At 39.2% G+C, this 13548-nt stretch overlaps 1 pseudogene; it reads right to left on the reverse strand.

Moving 5' to 3' along the window:
- Positions 1-1482: 1482 nt before the first annotated feature.
- Positions 1483-3870, reverse strand: LOC149190414 (ATP-dependent DNA helicase Q-like SIM pseudogene; annotated as a pseudogene).
- Between the last annotated feature and the right edge of the window lie 9678 nt (positions 3871-13548).

A 13548-nucleotide genomic window follows, 5' to 3' on the forward strand; every position in this document is an offset into this window, starting at 1 on the left:
TATTTGTAAAATATTTTATTTTGAAATAATTTATTGTTTTTGGGCATGTTGTAATTCCCTACTTAATCTTATCATGCAAATTTTATTAGTGTTTAAATTACCTGAAAAATATTGACTTATAATTATCAAGAAATATTGGTACATACCTACATTGGTGAAACTGTAAATTTATTACTGATATAAATTTTATTATTGTTATTATTCAATTCCCAACTTGTCTTCTCAAATTTAAATTTTGATAGGATATGGTCTCCTTCCATTTATTCCAATTTAAATATCTTATCCCCAAAATGTCCTCTCAAATTTACTTGGAAGAAGATATGGTCCAATTAATTACCAAATTATATATCCATATCTTATCTCCAAAATGTCCTCTCAAATTTACTTGGAAGAAGATATGATCCTCCCCAATTAATTACCAAATTAAATATCCATATCTTATTCCCAAAATTTCATCTCAAATTTACTTGGAAGAAGATATGGTCCTCCCCAATTAATTACCAAATTAAATATCCATATCTTATCCCCAAAATGTCCTCTCAAATTTACTTGGAAGAAGATATGGTCTTCCCCAATTAATTTCCAAATTAAATATCCATATCTTATCCCCAAAATGTCCTCTCAAATTTACTTGGGAGAAGATATGGTAAGAAAAGTCAAATGAAAGGATGAGGGGGTAGTTATGACATTAATGATAGGTGGTTGAGGTGGATGGGAGAAAGAGGCATAAAAGGGGAAGGATGATGAGAGGAGAGGGGGATCCTTGGTCTTGGTTTTGGTTTTGGTTTTGGTTGTGGTTTTGGAGGATTTTGTTTTGGGAGGAAGGTGGAGAAAAGAGAAGGGAGAGAAGGAGAGTATTTGTTTAACTTGGACACACTACATTTGGTTGGACTTGGGCTCAGAGGGCTAGGGAACCTGTGGAGGTTCCCTGGGCTAGGAAATACTTCCTAGTTGGCTAGGAGGCAAATCCAGTCGGGTAGTCAAGAGGAGCATCCCAACAGAGTCAGGAGCTCAGGAGCATCTCAACTAAGCTATTGGAACATGTATTCCTTTGTTTATTGATTACTTATGTAAATGGTTGCAATGAAATTCTTACTTATTTAATTTGTGGGAAATAAATTTTAATGGTATATTATCATCAATTAAATGTTTAGATAGAAATAAGTTATTTCCCATTTTATTGTATTTAAAATTAGAGAAATTTAGTTTTTAGTTAGAGGACCCTAGGATGGAGCCTCACACGTGGTATCAGAGCCCAGATTCAAAATCTGGACCCAAGACCCACTAGACCCAAATCTCCGCTAAAAGAGTTTATAACCCTCAAAGTTACTTTTAAGCATTTTGATTATAAAAATTATGTGGAACTGATTTCATTTAAGACTAAATTAATGATTTTTTTTTCATTCTACCAACAATTTAGAACTTCTTTTATCACTGCCATGTGTATCCTTAACTGCATCACTCTGATCTCTTGCCTTTCCCTGCTCAAGTTCTCACAATTGGGTGGCCCATTGACACAAACATCACACAATCCACATTTCGTCTAAATCAAATCCTCTCCAAAGTACTGTACAAGAATCTTAGCTCTACAAGATGTGGTAGAAACACCAAATCTGAAACACTCTGACAACATATTAAGTGCATTCTACGGTTGTTCTGCATTTCTTTTACTCGGCAACAAGGAAGGAAGTCTTTTCATGTTAACATGTAAAGAGCAATCTTCCAGCAACCCATCTCTTCCAGCTCTCCCAGCTTCCTGGTAATAAGATTCCAAGCTCTGTGGCCAACCATAATGAATAATTCGCCGCACATTTGCCTTATCAATTCCCATCCCAAAAGCAATAGTTGCAACAACCACCTGTAGTTTATCATGATGAAATTGTTCATGGACTTGCCTCAACTGGTTCTTTTGGCAACTTTGCATGATAAGCTGCAACCTTCACACCAGACTTGCTAAGAATTTTCGCTATCATTTCTGTCTCTTTTCTTGTGGGTGTGTATATGATACTTGGACCTGATCCTAGTATAGGGAGTTCCTCAACCGATACAGTTTCAAAAGAACCACTTTCTGGTTCTAAATGGTGGTCTTCTTTGAAAATAGATCCTTCAAATTCACCAAATGTCACATCAAAGTCTTCAGCCATATGCTCATCAGCCTCATCCTCAAGGTATTCGACTGTCATACTGTGACCTTTACAAGTATCTCCTCCATCTTTTATTAAATTGGTTTTTGCAATGATATCATCATCATCAGTCTCCTCTTCATTGCTGTCTGATTCATTTAAGGATGTTTCATCTGAATCAGAATCAATTTCCCTTGCAGATTCCTTGTTCCTGTCTATAGAATCCTTTTGAAAATCAACTCCTGCTTTGTTATTCTTTGACGGGGCCCCTTGTCTAGTATAACTATCAATTATATCTTGAAAATCCACTTTGTAAGATGATGGACAAGTGGTCTGGCTATGATGCATGGAGGACCTCAAATTTGGTCTGAAAAACGATGACAAAACAATTTTTGTGTCTGGCTTCATGCCCAGAGAATTCATAATGTCTTCTCGAACATGATGTGTAGCTGTAGCAGTAAGTGCCATAATCGGTATATGATGCTTTACCGACTCAACGTTGCTTACCTGAAATTTTTCTCTCAGTACAGACAAGCGCCTGCAATCAGGTCGAAAATCATGACCCCATTTGGACACACAATGAACTTCGTCAATAGCAAAAAGAGTAATACCACGACTTTCTGCAAGCTTCTGTAATGACCCAATTACTCGTAGAAGTGTCTCTAGACAGACATAAATAATGTCATACATGCCTGCCATAGCTCTATCCTCAATGCTTTTGTCAACTTGCCTTGAACCAAGGAAACAAGCAGAAACTCCATGTTTTGCCAGCTTCAAGCATTGATCATGCATAAGGCTGATTAATGGAGATACCACCACTACAACTTTCCTAGTCAATAATGCAGGAAGCTGGAAGCAAAGGGATTTGCCTGAGCCTGTTGCTACAAGAACGAGGCAGTCTTGATGACATGCCCATGCCTTCAAAGCCTCTTTCTGAAAGCACTTCAATTTTTTATAGCCAAAGCGCTGTTGTAAAAGATTTCTGCTTTCTGTTCCCAATCCAGTTGTGTGTCTTGTAAAGGATCAGTGTGTAAGCTGTTGCCATGAAATTCATCCTGCAACAAATGCAGTTGCCTAGTATCTGCAACATTTCCAGCTACATAACTGGAGGATAAATTTTCACAACTGTCCATAGATCCAGACTCTTCGTGTCTTCGATTCCATCAGTAAACATAAATCCAGCTAAATCAAACTTTGCAGAACAAATAAGGTTCTGCAAAATAGAGTAAGCAGGTAACCCAACACTGAGTATTTTGCACTTCGCAATACGGTTCCACTCCTCTATGTCTGAAATTTTAATTACATTTTCCTCAACCAGGATCTTTCCATTACACTCAGATGACTCAAAAATATAATCCCACATTTGCATAGGCTTCATTTCTTGTATGTTCTTCTTCAAAGACTTTGTGCACTGGGGACCTGGCATTTTGTTACCTGGGCTGATAGAGCCACTCCTTCCATATGATCCATCCCTGCCAATTGAATATCGCCTTGATAAGGTTCCAGACAAAGGAATGCTTTGGCTGCGGTACTTAGGCCTTGGAAAGCAGGATCCTTCTCGCATATACAAGAAATCATTGGTGTATTCATCAAACAGTGCTATTGCAGACACAACATATGCTAAACCCACCTGAAGGGCATAATTTAACACCCACAAGAATCCGTATGTGGGATACAAAGCCCTGTTATTTGCTATACGCTTTCTGTATATATGAAGCTCTGTAGGTGGGTTCTCATAAAAAATCATTTATATTGTTTGTATTTTACTACAGATAGCGAGATTGAAATCCTGAGTTATTAGTATATTGAAAGCAGAGCATAAACTTTACAAGACTTTGTCTGATAAAGAATAAGATTCTCATGCTACAGCAAGAGAATATCCCGAAAGATAAGTAGATAGGTAGAGAAAATAAAAGGAGCTCAACAAAAAATTGGAGAAATGGAATCGAGTAGCGCAGGAGATTGGGGTTAGGGCATCGAGCCCGGTGGAGAACCTAGTTTTGTAGCGAAGCTTCTCGGTGGGTGCCCTATTGAACTATTTACGGTTTCCACATCATCAACCATAGCTCTATCCCATAGCAGTTTGTGGTTATTGTCAGTTAGTGTTTGGTCTCCCCTAGACGGTTTGTATTTACCTCCCTGATAGTCCAGCAAGCAGCCGTCAACTTGAGTAATTGACAGATATGGAGGACAAAACCACTTCTTCCTCGATTCCATCGAAAAACCAACCGATTTGGGCGCAGACGGGGACCACTGTGGATGACTTTTTAGTTTTCGACCATGAACTAACAGCTGAGGTCGATGCACTCCCTACACTCTCTAGGCACATTCCTTCCATCTCGGTTCCGGTTGGAGCGGCTGCTATTCGAGAATACACTGGTCCGCCGCTTCTCTCTGACTCTCAAGCGGAGGCCACGCTTTGGAGTGCCCCAGTGACTCAAACCCTAGGGCTAGACCAGGGTTCCATTCCTGTGGAGATAGTTGCAGAAAAACCCTTGGAGGAGGGCCCTTTGGCTTAGGTGGGTAGGCTGCAGGTACATTCTCCGCCACAGAACTTGGGGAACCCTTCTATGGGCAACTTCACTGGCATTGAGATCATTTTGGGGAATTTCAACAACCTTGGTGCTAAAGGTCCTCCGACAGATAAGGTCCCGGCTTCACACGAGGTGGTTCAAGAAGATAATTTGGCTGGAGGCATGAGCAGCAAGAAAAAAGGACCTTCCAAGAGGAAAAAACGCCTCCCTCTATAGTAACGAAATCTTTCTCAATCTTGTCAAGGACACGACATTCTGTGAAGCCATGGATTCGACGGAGAAGGTACTGGTGGGGTGTGTGAGGGGCCGTCACTATAGTGTGGAGCGGCTCCAAAAATGGACTATGGAGGTTTGGGGACATCACCTGTTGGAACCTCCTAGGGTACAGAATTTTGTGCGTGGGTGCTTCGCGCTGAGGTTCAAATGTCTTGCCCACACTAACTGGGTTCTCTCCAAAATCTGGCACATAGACCAAGCTCATTTCCTCCTCCGAATATGGATGCCTTTGTTTGACCCAGAACATAAAAGGGCGAGGGCAGGATCGATTTGGGTTCGTCTCCCTGGTCTTTCGGTACACTTTTGGACTGAGCAGATTTTCAAACAGATTGGGGATGCCATGGGCAAGTTTCTTACCTATGATGACTCATTTATCTCCACCAGGAAGATGGCATTTGCCAGGATTTTAGTTTATTTGGACCTCACTGATGGGCTTCCGGAATTTATTAATATTCAGTGGAGGGACGTTGCGAGGAGGCAGCTGCTGGACTATGAGGGAGTCCCGTTCAGGTGTCGTCGCTGCCACAAGGTGGGGCACTTGTTCAAAGACTGTCCTCTGAACAAGTGGAACAGCAGACATTTTGAGAGACATATCCCTCTGAATGCACCTGAGCAGGAGGCTCAGTCTCATGAGGACCCTGTCGAAGAGGAACTGCCTCATGCATCTGTGGATATTCAGAGGTTGGCTACCCCTCGTTCTGGAGGTACTACCACTCTCTCGGGACCTATTTTGAGATCTCTGGCACCTGCTATCAGCGCACTGAGGAAGCGTGGTCGGCCGCCCCATCAATCCACGCCTTCTGTTCCTAGTTCGGCCACTGCTGCCTCAGGGGACTCCATCACTTCGGCTATGCAATCCACCCATTTTCCACCCTCACATTGCTTTTCTGATGTTCATAATTCTATTTCTGAGCAGAATTTGGGTCTGGGGACTGTATTCTCATTTGAAGCCCTTGTTCATAGTGCATGCGAATTTAGCCCCCCCCCCCTCTTCCCCACACCTCCCCTACTATCTTATGCACCCTTTCCTCTCTACCCATGGCATCCTTGTCGTCGACTATGGTTCCTAGGTACATCACTCGGTCTCGTTTAAGGAACTTGGCCCCTGATCAGGTGGGTCTTGATATCCACCACCCCCCTCCCTCTTTCAAAATCGGCCAAGCCCAAGCGGATGTTGACATTGCAATGGGTAAGCAAACAACCATTCCTAGGGTTCTTAGAGCAATAACTACCCCCTCTGAACCCCCTCCATGAAGATTCTTTCCTTTAATTGTAGGGGGCTTTCTAGGCCCAATAAAAAGCTAGCACTTCGCCAATTACTTGCTATGGAAGCTCTGGACATCATATTCCTACAAGATACCCTGGGACTTGCAAATGACATTAGTCGAACTCTTGAACTATTTCTGCCTGGGTGGAGATTTTCTGGGTTAGATGCCCATGCCCATTCTGGAGGCCTTGTTGTGGGCATTAATACTCATACCATAGAGGAAATCAAAGGTTGGGGTGGTCAGGGCTTCATAGGAGCCAATGTCCACTCTGCGGAGCTGGCGATCTCCTTCAGGATTGTTAATATATATGGGCCTTGCCAAAACTATCCTGAATTCTGGGACCGCCTCTTGAATATGGAACTTTTTTCGGCTATGAACCTTATAGTCGGAGGGGACCTCAATTTTTCTATTGGCCATGTGGAATCCTGGGGCCACCAAGCACAAAGGGATCCCCTTTCGGACTACTTTTCCTCCATATTGGATCATCACCATCTCATAGACATCCCAGCTGCAAAGTTGCTAGCTACTTGGAGGAACAATAGAGTGGGGGAGAATGGACTAGCTAGAAGGCTGGATAGATTTCTTGTCAAGGAACAGGTCATGGAATTGGGGTTTAACATCTGACAATGGGTTGGCTCGGGTGGTCTCTCGGACCACCTGCCTATTTTTCTGGAGGTGGATAATGGTAGAGACAGGCCGAAAGGGCCTTTTAAATTCAGTTCTACTTGGCTTAAGGATGCATCATACATCAGCATGGTCACCGATTTTTGGAAAAGGAACCCTCCAAGGGAAAGGGGCTCTGTTACGGCTGGCTTTATCCACAACCTAGCTGAGCTGAAAAAGATGTCCAGAAAATGGGCTCATCAAAAAAGATTACAGGAGGACCTTGAACTGAGACAGATTGAGGTCGAGCTAGGGCTTTTTGAGCAGGAGCAAGGTGGTCTATTTAGCTTTTAAGAACACAAGCACAACATCTCTACCCTCTACTCAGCAAGGGGAAATATACTCAAGGATAGAGAAGAAAATTGGAGATTGAGGAGTAGAGCCATCTGGGTTCGAGAAGGGGATGCAAATACAAAATTTTATCATAAGTTTGCTAATGGTAGGAAAGCTATTAATACCATTTGGCAAATGCAGGATGGTCATGGAGGTACTGCGAACACTTTCCCTCAACTTGCCTCACTTGCAAACTCTCATTTTAAATCTACCAACAACAGAGCAATTTATCATTCAGAATATAAACAAGATGAAGCTGGTATTCAAAACTTACTTTTTCAAATCTCGCAGCTTTCTGGAAATAAAAGTCTGACTCTCTAGTTCTTTCTCCTCAGGGAACATGCACGAGTCTTTACACGACCTCTCTCCACGGGTCTTCATTCCAGTGCTTTACAGTTCAACCTCTTTCGGAAAATCAGAAACTATCCTCAGACGTGCAGAACTGTCCTCAGACAGACGGCCCAGTAGGCTTCGATATTAATAAAAAGCAAGAACATAATACAAAGCTTCTTACAACAGAAGCGTCTCAGAGTTCATTACAACACACATGCTCTCAATCGAACGATGATCTGAACTCATGAAGACTCATTCTTAAATAACCCTAAAACGAATCTAAACTTAACTAAGACATGACATAAAGTAGAAATAATTGAGGGTCCTGTCGGTATCTTTTTCCACCGACGGTGTCTACTCAATCTTTCTTTTGTACAAAAGATTCTTGTCACAACATGTAACCAACATTATTACATTGCTGACAAGAGATTCTTTTACCAGGGTCCCATCGGACTCCTATTCTCCCATAAATCTTCTTCTGACGATCCAGCGGATGGTTCGTATTCATCGATGAGCTATCGATGGTATCTATTCATAAGTCAGTCATATTGTTCTTCGATTCCTTCATTTGGATCTTGTGCATCTATCATTTCTTCTTTTTCTTTTGGCGACCTTGTCATACGGCGAGATGCTGCAGATGACGATTCTCCCTTTATGATATTTGTTTTGATTCTGTGAAGTCCTGGCTGTTGTGGTGTATGCATTAATTCCTATTTTTCCCACTTGTTCAAAAAAGGAAGAGCATTTATTTCAATATCCAGAAAAGAATCTTTAAAAGCATTGTGTGTTGCCGGTGATCTTTGTACTGCCAATTCTATACCATCTAATGATTCCCATTTGAATATCTGGAACATATTGGTGGAGCTCTCGATAGCGTGTTGAATCCATAACCTGCAGTTTTCACTCAAACAGTCTCTATGCTGCCATCCTAACTCAAAAATCATTGACGTGCATATCCTTTTTGATATCATCAAACTAATAATGTGAATGACATTATTGTTCCAATTTGGAGATAAAACTGAGATGGTGATTAATGCTTTTTGATTAATTGCAAATTTTAAAGCTTTTGGCTGTCCTTGTAGACTATCCATTTTATTAAGAATTTGAATTTTTTCTACCAGTCTCAAATTTCCAAACTCATGGAACCACTCAGCATGCTGTTTGATTAACTCTTGATTGTTACCAGTTTCAGAATTACCAATCCTTTCATGGTTGAATACTTGAGAAAAAGGATTTGGTTCTATGCTATCTCTAATTCTTAAACTATGAAAATCCCACGGATAAGAAAATGTCCTCAAATACTGTACGGATCTTTGTATGCACTGGGATACTCTGGTAACTTGGATTTTTCTGCATTTTCCTTCTTGGATTCTCCAAACTGCAAAATTCTCAAATATTTCATACTCAGGAAAAGTATCAGTATTTGCATAATTCTCATCAATCCTTCGAAGGAAAGAGGATTCTAGTTCTTCAAATAGATCTGGAATTCTTAGAGAAAGCAGATATTTTATCATCTCCTCTTTTATGGGAATTTCTTCTAGATCCAAAATCTTGGCACCTGCGAAAAGACTATAGGCAAAATCAATGCTTCCTATGATCTGATAATAATTCAAAATTCTGAGTGTCCAGATCATTTCTTGTGTATATACACTAGACCATAGATCAGATAAGCTTCTAAAGAAAAGCTTAACCTTCATATTTGGTAAAGAAAAACTTTCACTAAGTTTTCATCAAGGCCCAAAGATATGCCCAAATTCTTTGACTGCCATTCTTGGCATCTTTTGATCCACCCATTTCTTCTTAGTCTAAGATCGACCACTTTCTTGATTTCATCTGTCACAAAACTTGCATAATTTTCCAAGATTCTACATCTATCTACAAAAGTGGCAAAACTATCATCTGCAGGGCTTTTACCTGGAATCTCAAAAACTGAATATTTACAGGTTATGAACATTTTACTCATGTCTCTGGTTAGAATGTCTATCAAGAAATTTGAGTTGCCTGGTATCCACTCAACTTCAAATTCAAATTGCTGAAACCAGATTTGCCAGGCCAAAATTCTGCCTTTTGCAAGTTGTCTTGAAATCTTTGCTGACAGAAAATACTTAAAATTTTTGGAGTCTGTTCTGATTAAAAACTTAACCAGGGTTAGATATACCTCAAACCGCTGAATTCCATTGAAGATGGCTAAGGTTTCTTTTTCAGCTATGAAGTAGTTTTTCTGACTTGCTGTAAACTCCCCAGAAGCATATCCACACAAATTTTCTTCAATCTCTCCTTTACTATTTCTTCTTTGTTCTAAAAGTACAGCTGACCAAAAATCAAGTGAAGCATCAGTTTGTAAAATTAATAAACCATCACCTGGTGGTTGAAGCTTTGGTAGATGCTGACATTCTTCTTTGAGTTTCTTCACTGCTTCAGTAGCTTCATCTGACCATCCTCTGTTGCTGTATCTTCTTATAGGAGTTGTCTTTTCTGAGAGATTTGGGATGTATTTGTGCAAGTAATTCAGAACTCCAATAAATCTTTGAATTGCCTTTTTGTCCTTCAGTTCATCAGGAAACTGTGTCAATTTTGTTAGCACATGGGGCTGCATTTGAATAGGACCATTTGTAACATTTATCCCCAAAAAATCAATGCTATCCTTAAATAAGGACATCTTGGTTCTTGACAAAACAATGCCATGATTTTTAACTTCTTCAAGAAAAATCTCTAGATGTTTCAAATGAGTATGTACATCTGAACTATGAATCAAAATATCATCTATATATGTAACTATGAAATCATATTTAGCAAAAATATAATCCATCCTTCTTTGGAAGAAGGCTGGAGCGTTCTTCAAACCGAATGGAACAACTTTCCACTGATAAAATCCTGTTGGACATATGAAAGCTATTTTATGTCTGTCCTCTGGTTGAATCTGTATCTGATAGTAACCCGACTTCATGTCAAATTTACTGAACACCTTACTATGCTGAATTTTTTGCATAATCACTTCTGGTCTTAGCAATGGGTAATTAAAATTCTGAGTAATGGCATTCAGAGGTTTGTAGTTGATAACCATCTGTGGTTTACCTCTTACTATCTCAGAATGATTTCTAACTAAAAATGCAGAGCATGCATAATGAGATTCGTTGGGTTCTATAAGCTGCGTCTCTAGTAGTTCTTGAATTTGATTCCTCATTTCTTGTTCATCAGCTGGTGTGCAAGGAATCACTTTTCCTTTTACTCCATTGTCATGTAAGGTGACTATTTCCTGCATCGGACTCTCAGTTTCCCAAAACTGTTGTGGGTTGTCCGAACAGTTTTTTAGAAGTCTCTGGTAGATATCCTTCTGTTCTATAGACCAATTTTCTTCAATGCATGATGATTGTTTATTTATCTTTTCTGCTCTAGCTTCATAAATTTGTAGGACTTCTTGCCAGTCATTTGAATCTTTAGTCGGCCTTCTAGTTCCTACTTTCTTTTGGCTATTCTCGCGCCTAGCTTCAAAGTTTACAATACTTAGCCTAGGCACAGATATAGCTTTTTTCTTCAAATTTATTATCAGCTTATCTTGGCTGATAGTTACTGGAAGCACAGAGTTTATAAATGGCATGCCTAACATCAAACTTGCTGAAGGGTCATAGTGTTGAATTGCTGATATTTTTACAATACTCCCCCCAACTTTTAAAGAAATATTGTCTACATAGTGTGTGAGCTGGACAGATCCTCCAATTGTTTCTGAAACTAGTATATTCTTTAATGGTTTCCAGAGAGGTTTGAACAAAGATGGTCTAGCTAGATTATTTGATCCTCCAGTGTCTACGAATGCATCTACTGAAATCCATTCATTTCTGACTTGTACTTCCACTGGGATATAAATCAAGCTTTCTGTTTTGACAATCTTTTTCAGCAATGTGTTTTGTTCATTTCTTGTAATCTCTGGTAAAGGTATACTAGTAGATGGTGCAATTTTCTTTTCGAATGGACATAAAGAATTTAATTGAGGCAAAGATGATGCAATTTGTTTACCTTTATCTGGTCTTTCTGATATTTCTGCTTCTTCTGATTCTTCTTCAGAATTGGATTCTGGGTCTGAATCATCTTCTGTCTCACTTGATGACACAATAGTTGAAGAACTTTCAATTTCACTATAGTGTTGTTCACTAGAAAAATCATCTTCAGAACAATTCAAACAAATATTCATTTTCTGTACAGGCTCTTCATCTTCATTATCTGAAACTTCTGTAAGAATATATACATCAGAAATTTCTTCATCCGACTCTACTATAGACCAATCATCCTGAAACTCTTCAATATCTACACAAGCTTTGAGTTTACTGGATGATTTCTGAGGACACTTTCTGGCAAAATGTCCTTCCTTTTTACAAATGAAACAACAATTTTTGTTTCTTGGAGCAGTTCTCTTTTTCAAATATCTGAATTTTTTGAAAGGTCTCTTGGGGTTTGATATTCTTTTGGGTTTGTATCTACCATACCTTTTGTATTTCTTCTTCTTTGATTTAAAAGGCGTCCATGGTAGTACAGTTTTGCAGACATCTGAACTTGGGGTGATGTCATGTGCCTTCTTCTGCCAACACAAATATTTGACTTTTTCTGACACTCTAAATAGAAGATCAACCCAATAAACTTGTTCTAATCTTTTCATTTGAACCTAAAGATCTTTCATTATCAGATCTCCTAAGTTTCCTGGTAATTTTGATAAATAAGAAACTTTTTGAGCAATGTCATTGAACAGATTAGCTTTAAAGACTCTAGCCATAAATTCTTTACTGAATTGATCTAAATATTTTAGATCTTTAAGTTCCATACGGCTAAGGTCAGTCAATAGCTGTTTCTTTTCATCTTTTGGTTCTGGCATAAACTAAGTTTTCAACAACATTTCCAATGTAGCTAAACCTGCTTCCATGACTGCTATTCTCTCTACTTCTGTTCCTCCCATCCACCAATCAAACACAATTCCTGCCATCCTCTTTTCTGCTAGAATCATGATAGACACATTGTTTAATCTTGTTGTGACCTGCATTTGATATAAGGCTCCTATCCAGATTCTAATAGACTCACCAGGATTGGATGAGTTATCTAGATCTAGAATGTAACCACTTGAATTTGTAGCAAATAGATCTTCTTCGATTCTAGGATACTTAACAGCTTCTTTTAGGATGTGAGCTTTATTTTGATTTTTTATTGATGGCATAATAAAGGATGGAAACTTTATTGCAACTTGTTCTAAAGTCATGACTTCCTTCTTAGATTCAAAAGGTTTTTCTACTTTGAATGTTCCGGAAGATCCACTGGTTAACTTTCCAGTGTCTCTGGAAGTCCCTTCTCCATCACTTGTTTCTGGTGCTTCTTCTTCTAAATCCCAGTAGTTCGGGGCTGTCATATCTACATGAAATTTAGGGATTTTCTTGGCCTTTTTCTTCATTTTTCTTTTTCTTCTTTCCTCTCTTTCTCTTTTTTCTTCCTGTTGCTCCTCATACAACAATTTTAGATTTGCATTTATCAATTCTGCTTGTTGTCCTAAATTATCTAGAACATCTTTAGCATGGGAACACCAAGTAGTCAAATAATTTCCTACTTGATATACCTTTTCCAAATCATTGGGCTCTTGAGAGTCATGTTCTAGCAATGGTGCACAGTCTGCTCTTGTAGCGGGCTGTTTGGACAATGATGAAGAGACACAAAATTTTGATTTTGGTGGCCATTTTCCTCCTCTGAAAAATCTTTTATTAGCATACCTATCTTCTTCCATAGGTGGATAAGTATGTACATGAGTTATAAACATTTTATTTACAGCTAAAAATGGTTTTTCTTCAGGTATATACAATTGTTTTTCAGACTGGGGTGTACTTGTGGAAGTAGATGGTTGTTCTTCTGGTATGGATAACTGTCTATAAAAGGACTTTCTTCCACTTTGGACTGGACTTTCTACTGGTAATACATGTTTCTCTGGCAAAACTATTGGCTCTGATACCAAATAGGGGGTGACCGTTCAACAACAGAGCAATTTAT

The sequence above is a fragment of the Pinus tabuliformis genome, chromosome 3_1, assembly GCF_031772625.1.
Source record: "Pinus tabuliformis cultivar Carrire ecotype Pingquan chromosome 3_1, CPIR1, whole genome shotgun sequence".
Taxonomy (NCBI): Eukaryota; Viridiplantae; Streptophyta; class Pinopsida; order Pinales; family Pinaceae; genus Pinus; species Pinus tabuliformis.